Source organism: Camellia sinensis, chromosome 3 (genome assembly GCF_055761805.1).
Source record: "Camellia sinensis isolate YWXY chromosome 3, ASM5576180v1, whole genome shotgun sequence".
Taxonomy (NCBI): Eukaryota; Viridiplantae; Streptophyta; class Magnoliopsida; order Ericales; family Theaceae; genus Camellia; species Camellia sinensis.
The window spans coordinates 122,899,715-122,911,662 of NC_138963.1; the positions used below are offsets into that span (position 1 = coordinate 122,899,715).

The window sequence follows — 11,948 nt, forward strand, 5'->3', positions numbered from 1 at the left end:
AATATGACGAGTGTGACTATGAAAAATAGGATTCTTAGCCATGGAAATGGCTGATTTATTGTCATAAAAAATTTATGTACGATCTTCTTACTTTTCGCAAACATCAAGTATTGTCCTTAACCAAATTGCTTGGGAAATTGCCAAACCTGCTAAAACATATTTAGCTTCTGCAAATGATTGTATCACAGTCTGTTGCTTCTTTGATGCCCAAGGAATTACTCCAGAAGCCAAGGAAAATGCATATCCGGAGGTGTTTTTCATATCATCAGTGCAGCCACCCTAATCACTATCACAAAAACCGAACAATTTCACAGTTGAATCTTTGCAATACTTGATACCATAGCTGGTTATGCCTCGAATATACATCAAAACTTGTTTTGCAGCACGAAGATGCTTTTGGCTGAGATTATTCATAAATCTTGAAAGTAAACTTGTAGCATACATTATATCCGGCCTTGTAGCTGTAAGATACAACAAATTTCCAACCAAGCTTCTATACAACGAACCATCGAATTTTTTCTCTTCATCTTCCTTTGTAAGTTTTTCATTCACAACTAGTGGTGTGGCTATTGGTTTACAACCACTCATGCCAAATTTCATTAAAATATTTTCGTCATATTTCTTTTGAGAAATAAGTACTCCATCTTCAAATTGATAGATCTCAATTCCTAGAAAATGATTCAACAAACCCATGTCACTCATTTCATATCTTCTCATCATGTCATTTCTAAATTCTTCAATCATTATCTCATCATTACCGGAAAATAACAAATCAACAACATACAAGGCAACAATAAGAATTGGCATACCTTGATTTTTCACATATGAGTTTGGCTCACTCTTGCTCTTCTTGAAACCCTTGTTGGTGAAATAGAAATCAATTTGGCTATACCATGCTCTTAGAGCTTGCTTTAGCCCATACAATGCTTTCTTCAATTTATACATCTTGTCTTTATCTCCTTTCATTAAAAACCCTTGGGTTTTTCAACATACACTTCCTCTTTCAATTCTGAATTTAAAAACAAAGATTTAACATCAAGTTGGTACGATGACCAACCTTTTTGGGCTGCTAAAGCAATGAGAGCTCGAATGGTGCCAAGTCGTGCAACCGGTGCAAATTTTTCTCGAAAATCGATTCCAGGCTGTTGTGTGTACCCTTTAGCGACCAGCCTTGACTTGTTTCTTTTGAATGAACCATCTGAATTCAACTTTACTTTATAAATCCACTTCACCTCAATGATTTCCTTGCCTTGTGGTCTTTCAACCAATTCCCATGTGTTGTTCTTCTCAATGACTTCAATTTCTTCTTCCATTGCTTTCTTCCAAGCTTCCTCTTTAATTGCTTCTTCAAAACTTATGGGTTCCGTTACACAAAAATTGTATCTAGCATACAAATCACTCAAACTCCTCATTTTTTTTTTCCAGAGATGAGCTAGGTGAGGATGAATTAGAATTTGAGCTTGAACTTGGAGAAGATTTGGAAGATGATGATGAACTTGCCCTTGGTGAGGATTGATGTGAATCTTCATTATTTTCATCTTCGAGTGTTAAAATTTCTTACTTCTCATCAACTAGGACAGATTTTCTCAATTTTACCTTCTTCCCAATTCCATAAAGCTGTCATGGCCCGAACCAGCCCCTATGGCTTAAGGACATAATCGGCCAGTAATCAGGGGATTACCTACGACCTCAAATTAAACAGACATAACTCATCAGAGAAAAGGGGCCAAACAGAAGCAAATTCAAACTTTTGTCCATAGAGCTGTGCTTACATGGCACATCAAAACAATCCATATATGTACATGTTAATAACTCACATCAAAATATGTACTAACACAAAGTTCTGTACATACAGGATCATTCAAGTCTAGGTCAGCCAATCAAAACTACATACAGTCGTAATCCAAAGTCCTCGCCAACATGACAAAATATAACAAGATAACAAAAGGGTGAAGACGAGTCTCATGCGTGAGACGTAGGGGCTGACTCTTCAAAACCTTGATTGTTCCACACAAAACTCACTGTGGCTGGGTTTGGACCTCTCTTGGCTCACCTACAAACACATGAATGAGCGTGAGCGAAAGCCCAGTGAATAACATCAAATAAGGAAGATACACGAACAATATTTAGAACGACATGCACCAAATGGCCTCGGGCCCAATTCATTCATGTCAAACGGCCTTTGGCCCATTTATCTTTCATTCATGTCAGTCTGGCCTTTGGCCCATTCATTCTTTCATTCATGTTAGATTGGCCTCTGGCCCATTCATTCTTTCATTCATGTCAGGCCGGCCTCTGGCCCATTCATTCTATCATTCATGTCAAACTAGCCTCTGGTCTATTCATTCTATCATTCAGGTCAAACTGGCCTCTGGCCTATTCATTTGGCCCATCCATTCTTTCATTCATGTCAGACTGGCCTCTGGCCCATTCATTCAATCATTCATGTCAGACTAGCCTCTGGTCTATTCATTCTTTTATTCACGTCAGACCGGCCTCAGGCTCATTCATTCTATCATTCATGTCAAACTGGCCTCCGACCCATTCATTTGGCATAGGAAACATTGTCCACCATTCCAATTAATGAACTTATAAGACTTACATAGAAGTAAGCAATTGGACAAATAACATACTTCAGATATCTTTATTAAGATATTACTCACAGTGATCAGCTGGATGATTTGCCCTGGAGCTCGACCCTGCACATTCCATGAACACAGTGGGTCACAAACAATTCAATCTGTTCTTAATTTGCATATTCCCCTTTAGGCTTCATTCTTATCCTTTTAACTCATTTACAATGCTTAATGCATGCCTAAGAGTCCTTAGAAATGAAAGAGAACGGAAAATGAAACACAGAACAGATTTCCAAATTTTCAGAAACAGGGGTCCCCACTCGAGCGTGGACTTTCCCTACTCGAGCAGACCCATTAGGTTCGCAAAAGTACTGGTTGCCTCGAGTGTGAGGTCGGGCGCTCGAGCTGAAAGTCGTTCTACATAGCTCCTCGCTCAAGCGTGAACTTCCCCGCTCGAGCGGACATTATGTCTGCAAAACGTTCTGGGAGCTCGTATTTCCCGCTCGAGCGGTGCCCTCCCTGCTCGAGCAGACAAGCCAAATTCTGGAAAATCCAGAATTGTTCTTCATGTTCAAACTCGACCTCCAAAGGTTCAAAACTCATAATTTTGGTTCCCAAACATGCAAATACATTATGCATCATGAGTACACAAACAATATGAGGCCAATTGCTCAAAATCATGGTTCAATTCTTCAAAATCAATCAACATTTTTGTATAATCATGGCTCATGCTTTCAAATCTCATATGAGCTCCATATCTTCAATAATCAAACATGCATGCAATCTTTTAACTCCAATTCCATTTCAAATGGGTCAAGTGATGTTTATACACATGAAATTCATCCAAATCATGCTTGCATGTATGATCCTACAACTCAATTTTTCATGATTAACAAGCTACATGATAGATTATACAATCCTTGCTTATTTATGATAATTCTATGCATGCATGTACATTCTAGCTTCATTTTCAACTAAATCTTTGCCATGAGCTACCAAATCACTTGAACTCACAAAATCAAAAGTTCAAACTCATGAATTTACTCACCTAGGAGCTTTAATCTTCACAAATTCTAGTTGAATCTTGAGTCCAACCTTCCAATTTCACAAACTTGAGCCAAACACACAATTCTCCTTCTTTCTCCCTCTCTAGAGCCGGCCCCTCACTCTCACTAGTGTGTAATTTCCGGCTTTGAGCTCAAAAAATAGGTGAATAAGTATAATAAAGGTCCTTTTATAGCGTCTCACTAATCACATTTGATTAGAGTTAAATAATAAAGCTTAATTAATCGTTCTGAATCTAATTATTTTGATAAAAATCAATTTTCAATTAAATCTCACCGTAGGCTCTAAAAATACGCCAATCACAATGGCGTAGTCAATTTCGGTTTCTGTGGCTGGTTGGGCCTTCAATTTGAATTTTAAAGCAGGTAATCAAACAGATATTCCTACGGTGAACAGATAGAAATTCAAAACTACATATATTCATATACATGGCACTCAAAATCATATCAAACACATAATAACATTCATAATAGAGGTTAATTAGCATAATACGTAATTACGGATCAGGGTTATCACAGAAGCATTCTCATCAAATAATACATCCCAGTTGATTATTATCTGATTTTTCTTCAAGCTATACAATCAATAACCCTTGCTACATCTGACAAAGATATATTTCTCACTTGTTTCATCTAATTTGCTTATTCTTTCCTTTGGAATTTGAGCATAGCAAACACATCCAAATACTTTGAGATATTTTACTAATGGCTTTCTCCACTCCAAACTTCTATGGGAGTTTCATTCCAAACAGATTTGGTAGGACACCTATTTATCAAGTACACTGCTGTGTAAACAGCTTCAATCCAAAAACTCATTGATAGCCCGTTTTCATGCATCATAGATTTTGTTATGGAGTATAACCCACTGTTAGTTGTCTTTCTACACCTTCTTTTTCACAAAATTTGTCAAACTCCTTAGAGTTGTATTCCTTGCCATTATCACTTCTCAAAGTCTTTATGTAGTGCCCACTTTGCTTTTCCACCATGCTCTTGAACCTCTTGAAAATAATGAACACTTCGGATCTTTCCCTCATGAAATACACGCATGTTATCCTTATATAGTCATCAACAAAGAGAATAAAGTACTTGTTTTGGGCATGGGAGGGAGTTCTCATAGGCCCACAAACATCCGTATGAACTAACTCTAACATTTCTTTGGCTCCCCAAGCAACTCCTTTAGGAAAAGGTTGCCAATGATGGTTCCCAAGTGCACACCCCTCACAAACATCATGTATTTCCTTAATACTTGGAAGTCCTTGGACCATATTCTTTTGGTGAAGCACTTTGAGACAATGAAAATTCAAATGCTCAAGTCTTCTATGCCATAACCATGACTCATCATTTGTATGAGCTTTCAAAGCAACATTTCTAGCATAGTTAAATGTGAGTGGGAAGCTTCAATTTTTTTCCATTTGAATTTTCGCCACCACTTGCTTTGCATTTTTGTCATGAATGGTGCAGCTGTTAGCTTTAAAATGGATTGCATATCTATGTTCCACAAGTTGTCCTACACTTAGCAAATTTTGCTCTAAGTCTAGAACAAGTAACACATCATGATTAAACTTAGTCCCCTTCTTTGTTTCAACTCTTATGGTTCCTTTTCCCTTTGTATTTACTAACACTCCATTTCCCATTTTAACTTGAGAGCAAATTGAAGTGTCCATGTCCAAGAAAATAGACTTATCACTTGTCATATGATTGCTACACCCACTATCAAGGTACCAAACATCATTTTTGTGTTCTGAAGCTGCTTGACAAGCATAAAATAAGTTTCCTTCTCCATCTTTCTCCTCTAAAAAATTAGCTTGTTGATTGCTCTTGACTTTCCAATCCTTTTGGAGGTGGCCAACATTCTTCCATTTATAACATTGTGGTTTCCCTCGGAACTAACAATCCTTCTCTAGATGATTTCCCCTTTCACAAATTCTGCACTTTCTTGTATTTTCTTCCAGACTTGAACTTCTATGAATGTTGCTTCTACCTCTTCCCCATGATGAATTTCTTCCTCTTCATTGTCTACCACCTCTTGATGATTCCCCTGTTGTTTGTTCATTACTTGATGATTCTCCACGACTTTCAGAATTCAAATTAACTTTTGATTGGAATGCACTCTCCAAGGGCTTCTCTAATTGTTTTAACAATCTTTGTTCATGACCTTTCAAAGAACCCATCAATTCTTGGACACTCATTTCAGAGATATCCTTTGTTTCTTCAATTAAGCCCACCATTGTGTTATATTTGTCTGGTAAACTAACTAGAATTTTCTCAACAATTCTTTTTTGTTCAACTCTTTCACCATATGATTTCATTTGATTGATAATTTCCATCAGTTTAGAAAAATAATCAGTTAAAGTTTTAGATTCTTTCATCTTCAAATATTCTAACTCCCTTCTAAGAGTTGGAGTTTGATGATTCTTACCTTTTTTGTCTCCTTGAAATTCTTGTTGTAAAATGTCCCATGCTTCCTTTGATTTCTTGACTTCGACGATTATTGGAAACAACTCATCAGAGAGTGATTGTTGGATAAAAAAGAGTGCTTTAGCATCATTTTTTTTTTTCTGGTTTTCTTTAGCTGTTGTTCTTGTGCTGAAGTTAATGTAGTTATTGAATCGGGTTCATCATGCCCATTTTGTACCAAGTTCCATAAACCTTGGGACTGAAATAAGGTCTTCATCCTCACACACCAATAATCATAATTTTCTCTAGTAAAAATGGGCATAGATAATTGCTGGATACCTATATATTGGTTGCTTGAGTTAGCCATGGAGATTTTCTACAAAACCCACTTTTCTTCTTCACACACCTTCTATTTTCAGCCCTCTTTTTCAAATCCAAGCTTCCACTTCAAACTTGGCTCTGATACCACTTTATGTTGGGTGTTTTGGAAGCAAGTGTGTTTAAACTACAAAGAAATCAATCTAAAAACACACAAAATCAAATCTAATTTTTCCTGCAGAAAATAGAGAAGAAGAAGAGCAAAATAGGGGAGAAGAGGGGTCACAGTTGAACAACCCCTTTAGCAGATTTTCTATTAAATTTTAGCTTCCCTTACAAGCTTTATATATGAAATCATATCAACCCAAGTACCAATAAAACATCTGGACAAATTTCCTCCACATATATTAACTCTAATTAACAAAACCCAACCCAAAACATAACTAGAATTAAATGAGCATAAGTGATTGTTTCAATGCAAAATTAAACAAGCACATTATATCAACACATCTTACTAAATCACCTCTACCTATATACTAAGTCACCTTTATACATACTAGACCAATATTAGACCATTACATCTAGACATATTATGTTTCTTATTCCCACATATTACAAAGAATATCACTTTTGTAATATCACAATCGTAAGACTCAATCAAGAGAATAAACAGAAGTTACAGGTTGTAACCCATAACTTTGTGCCCTTTGCTTCCTTTCATATAAACCACTCCAAAACTGTAGGTTTCCTTTTATTGATCGAATTGTGAGAGTCACAGTGAATTTCCTTGTGTCACCAGATCTTAGAGTCATTGTAGTAGGGTTGGTTTCAATGGCAACTGCTTGTGCCATTCTTGCTGTGATGACATAGGTTTCTTCCTCAGCAACATTTGTTATTGTGCGTGTTACAGTTTTAGTCCCTATAAGATGGGAAATTGTGATTGAGGGGGTATTCAAGTTAGATGGGTGGACCAGAGTGTAGTTGAAAGGTGAGTTTGTGTAATTTTTTATCTCATGAGCATCAATTCCAGGTGCAGTGCATGAGAACCCCAAATAATCCTCATAACCTACAAAACAGATTAACAAGAAAGGGAAACTTAATTGATTTGAAATTATCCTCTCATGATCATTCCCGATATAGCTATTTAACCATTCAAATCCAATGCACCCGTATACCAAACATTCTCAAATTTTCAGAAAAACAAGATACCAATACCCAGTTTAAATGTCAAAAGGTTCATTTTTCCTATATATTTTCCTAGTACTCTACCTTGTGACATCAGATTCTCGTTATGTTATTTTCCTAAAAAAGTTATATAGCAACTCCTAAGGCTATATTTCTAGTTTCCCATACTTCTTTTGTCCATCAGGTCTCTATATCATATGGCCCTATTTCCATCTCCAAATCAATAATTTAAATTAAAAAAGAGAGAAATAAAGGGGCAAATTTGAACAACCTGCCATGAGACATCTAAAGAATAAGGCAGGAGTGCTTGAAGGGAGCTGTTAATTCTGTAGCAATGTAATTAGGCTCGTTTGTTCCATTTGAAGACTAGGCAACCCAAATTAGAGAACCAGTAGGTAAAATATCTGGTTTCAGGATATCTGCATCCTGAAAACTATAATCTTTTATGTTGGGCCCTCGTGAGGAGAACAATGCTACTTGTGGTGATGATTTGTAGAATATGGGCATCAGCCCATTTCCAATGATGCATGTTGCTTTGAAGCTTTTTACATGTCCAGTCTAATCCCTTGATGTCACAGCCCTATTTCACCCCTACTAGAATGATGACATGATGGCCAGTAATCCGAGATTACCTAAGTCCAACTTACAAAGATTCGCGCAACAGAGTATACATATGGGGCATACATGTGCAAAAGCAATAAATTTAAAACTAACTAGTCCATAAGAGCTGTGCATGGATTAAATGAAATGACATACATATTAATATGGTTTTACAACTTGGATACAAGCAACTAAAACTTGAAATTACATCTTGATCAAAAGGCTTCTCAAGTCAAAACATACAGAAGAAATGAACTATAAAGCTAAGAAGCATGATTGTCAAGATGAATACAAAATATAAAACAAACCAAATCTTCCACAAAGCTTAGGCAACGTCGCCTTCTTGACTATCACCTACATATATATAAGGGAGATGGGTGAGCTAAAAACTCAGTGAATGATATAAGTAATAAAGGTTTGAATGAATGATATCTGAGATTTTGCCAAAATAATACGTATCATAACTTGTAACAAAACAAGGGAGGAACCAAGTCCATCAATCATAGTCTTTCAAAGCTTTAAGCGATGTTTACTAGCATCTACATAATACAAGGGATGTCATTCATTGACAAAACAAGGGAATAACCAACCTAGAATCAGTTAGACAAGCCCACCTCTCGGTGGCAAGGAAGATATCTCAAACAAGGGTACTAGTTATATTAAAGTCTCCTAGCACAAAAGGACCTTTCAAGAATGTCATGAAAACAAACATAATGTTTGATACAAGAACTAAAGGATAATCATTCATGCTTGATCAAATACATTTTCAAAACAAAGCAAAGCTTTTATCAAAGCGTTATAACATAACTTTATTAAAAATACCACTCACAATAGCTCTTCGGTCGAGGGAATTAAAGCAAAGATCCAAGACCTAAAATCACATAGTAATTCCATTGAATGCACTTCAAGAAGGTAAGAAGATATGCTCAAAGATTGTTATGAAATGCACTCCCAAAACAAGCTTCAAATGAGTAAAATAGATCCTGACATTTCTTTCCAAAACCAAGTCAAAACATGTGCTGGGAGTTAAATCAATGTTTTTCTTATTGGAAAAGCATGTTGGGTACAAACCAGGTCTCGGAATGGATGCACAAAGATGAGTTAGGCTGAAATGGCCTAGCAGGGTGAACCCAAGAGGCCTTGGCCAAGGTTCCACACCCTTTGGCCAAGGTGTGGTCTCCTTGGCCAAGATATGGGCTACCTGCCCGGGATGTTACCAAGTGTCGGCAAAGGTGTACAGTGATCAGCCTAGGTGTGTATGCAAGATAGACCAAGGCACACGTGATCATGTAAGATAGGCCAAGGTGAGATGCAATGCTTGGCCTAGGTGTGAGGTCTGGACAAGAGTGGTCCCAGTTACCACTCTTAGGGATATAGTGAAGTATGGAAATCTAGGTTTCCTCTTGAAGAACATGAAGAACATGAACATAATTAGCATGAATGCTAAAATCATAACTTCTTATTCAAAATCTGAGATTTCATGTATGAGGTCGAAGACATGGACCTAAGTACCCATACTTGAAGATTTCAAGAAAACAAATACAAAAACATGGAACTTGATAAAAACTTTTGGATCAAAACATGATTTTTCTTCAAGAGCACAAGAACATCACTTTCTCTCTCTAAAACAAAACTTTAAATCAATGCATGGCTCATGAATCATACTAAACCATGCAATGTGATTAGATTAACATAAAGAACAACAAAAGTAGATCAAGAATCTAACCTCAAAACACAAATCCAAAGGTTCAAGCTCTAATAATCAAGCTTGGTAAATCTAGCTCCCTCCAAGATCTTCTTCTTCTTCTTCCTCTTCTTAGAGCTTCTCTCCCATCAAGACAAAGATATGGCAAAAGATATGGGTTTCTCAACTGCTAACTGACTTAAACTCACTACTGGGACACGTGGCATCATCTGATCAATCTCCTTAAAAAGGTGCCAGAATGAAAAGACAAGGGTAAGTCAAGGTGTATACAACAGGTAAGGTGGCATGGACAAGGATCCTGGATCAAAACATAGGCTTCAGACAGGTAAGGTCTCTTTGACCTCGGCTAGGAAAGGTAAAACTTGGCCTAGGTGTGACACACCTCGGCTTGGGTTGTACAAGTCAAGGAACAAGATTGCTAGGTGTTGGCTAAGGTGCATAAGGTTTCAAGGTTCAAGGGTCAAAGATCTCAGATGCCTAGATAATACACATCTTGGCCTAGATGATGCATATCTTGACCTAGGTGATGCACACATTGGCCTAGATGATGAACCCATAGGCCAAGATGCCAGGGTGAAGGTGGAGGTCAACCAAGATGGTTCCAAGATGATCCTAGGTGTTGACGCTAAACGGCCTAGGTGTAAGAGGTTCAAAGGTGTGACCTACGTGTGAGGCAACAAAGATAGATGGCATAGGTTTAGCACACAAAATAAGGAACAAAGCATGAATCTTATACTTAAAAAAAAGACAACAGCACAAAACAAGACATGCTCCCATACTTAGACAAAATATTAAAGTTCACAAAATGCAAGCTTAACAAACCAAAATCATGTAAATCTTCAAGAATTGGCTATGGAAAAATGAGGGTTGTTATACTTGATATGGAAATGTTGTAGTAATCAATAAGCTCCTAAAATCATGGAATCCCATGCAGCAAATCCCAAAGAAATAACCATGAGTATGAGCTATACACAAATGGAAAATAAATGAATGAAAGAACTCCAAAAACCAAAAATTGCTTGCATGTACCAAATTCAAGAACCAACCTAAACTAATTATACGTGGTGATTATGATGGACGTTCAAGCTAACATGCAGATCAGACATAGCAAAATTGAGTTTTGGGGACAAGGAGGCAGGAAACTTTAAAAAGCACTTCTCTTGTTTCTTGGAAGTGTCCTGTTTAATCTAATCCAAATTTAACACATACAAGAGCTCAATAGGAATTAATTCAATATAATCACAACAGGAATAATGCTTTTTTACGGCACACACAAGAGAAATCAATTTTTCAAATCACCAAAAAATTGTTCCACAACCCAAATTGTTGCTTAATAGCAATAGTATTGGCCAATGGAATCCAATTTTAGGAAGAAAAAAAATGATAAAAATAAAATAAAAAGTAACCACAAGTTGAGAACTGTGACTCACCCTGAACTTCCAGAAATCATATACTGAAGGGGAAAGTCATAATATTTACCATTGATTTGCTAACATCTGTGATCAGAATCCTAGGAATTCTAACAGGAACGAGATCAAATTTTGTTCCTGGAGAAATGTTTTCTACTGCAAGAGCAAAGCCAATTGCACCAAGACTCTTGGTTGTTTCAGTGACCTTTTTGATTGATGAAGTACCAACAACAAAATTAAAGGAATAGCCACAAAGAAGAATGTTTCCTTCCACCAAATTTTTGTTTAAAACTTCTGGCCTCGGTAGTCTGCAGGGATGTACTTCATAACTGAAGAATCCAGCAAAACATCATTAGCTGCAACCATAGTAAAAGTTTGATTTGCATGCGTAACAGTTGCATTAAGTCATGAGACATGCTTCAACTTCAGCTTCAGCAAGGCCTAATATGAGAAATTAAATAACATTATTATTATTATTAATATTATTATTATTATTATTATTATTATTATTATTATTATTATTATTATTATTATTATTATTATTATCATCATTAAATGTATGCTCTCAATTTTTTGTTTCTTTTTATTTTTGATTAGTAATAGTAATAATCTTACACACTAGTCAATGCTTATTTGAGATTTTCAACATTTTACATAGTATAATTCATTATATAAATAAATGATACAACTTTAC

General features: G+C 36.4%; 3 pseudogenes; all 3 read right to left on the minus strand.

The window, feature by feature from the left end:
- Positions 1-965: 965 nt before the first annotated feature.
- LOC145821810 (putative mitochondrial protein AtMg00820 pseudogene) lies at positions 966-1,412 on the minus strand (annotated as a pseudogene).
- A 5,596-nt stretch (positions 1,413-7,008) lies between these two features.
- Positions 7,009-7,595, minus strand: LOC145821811 (subtilisin-like protease SBT2.6 pseudogene; annotated as a pseudogene).
- A 230-nt stretch (positions 7,596-7,825) lies between these two features.
- On the minus strand, positions 7,826-11,638 carry LOC145821812 (subtilisin-like protease SBT2.5 pseudogene; annotated as a pseudogene).
- Positions 11,639-11,948: the final 310 nt, after the last annotated feature.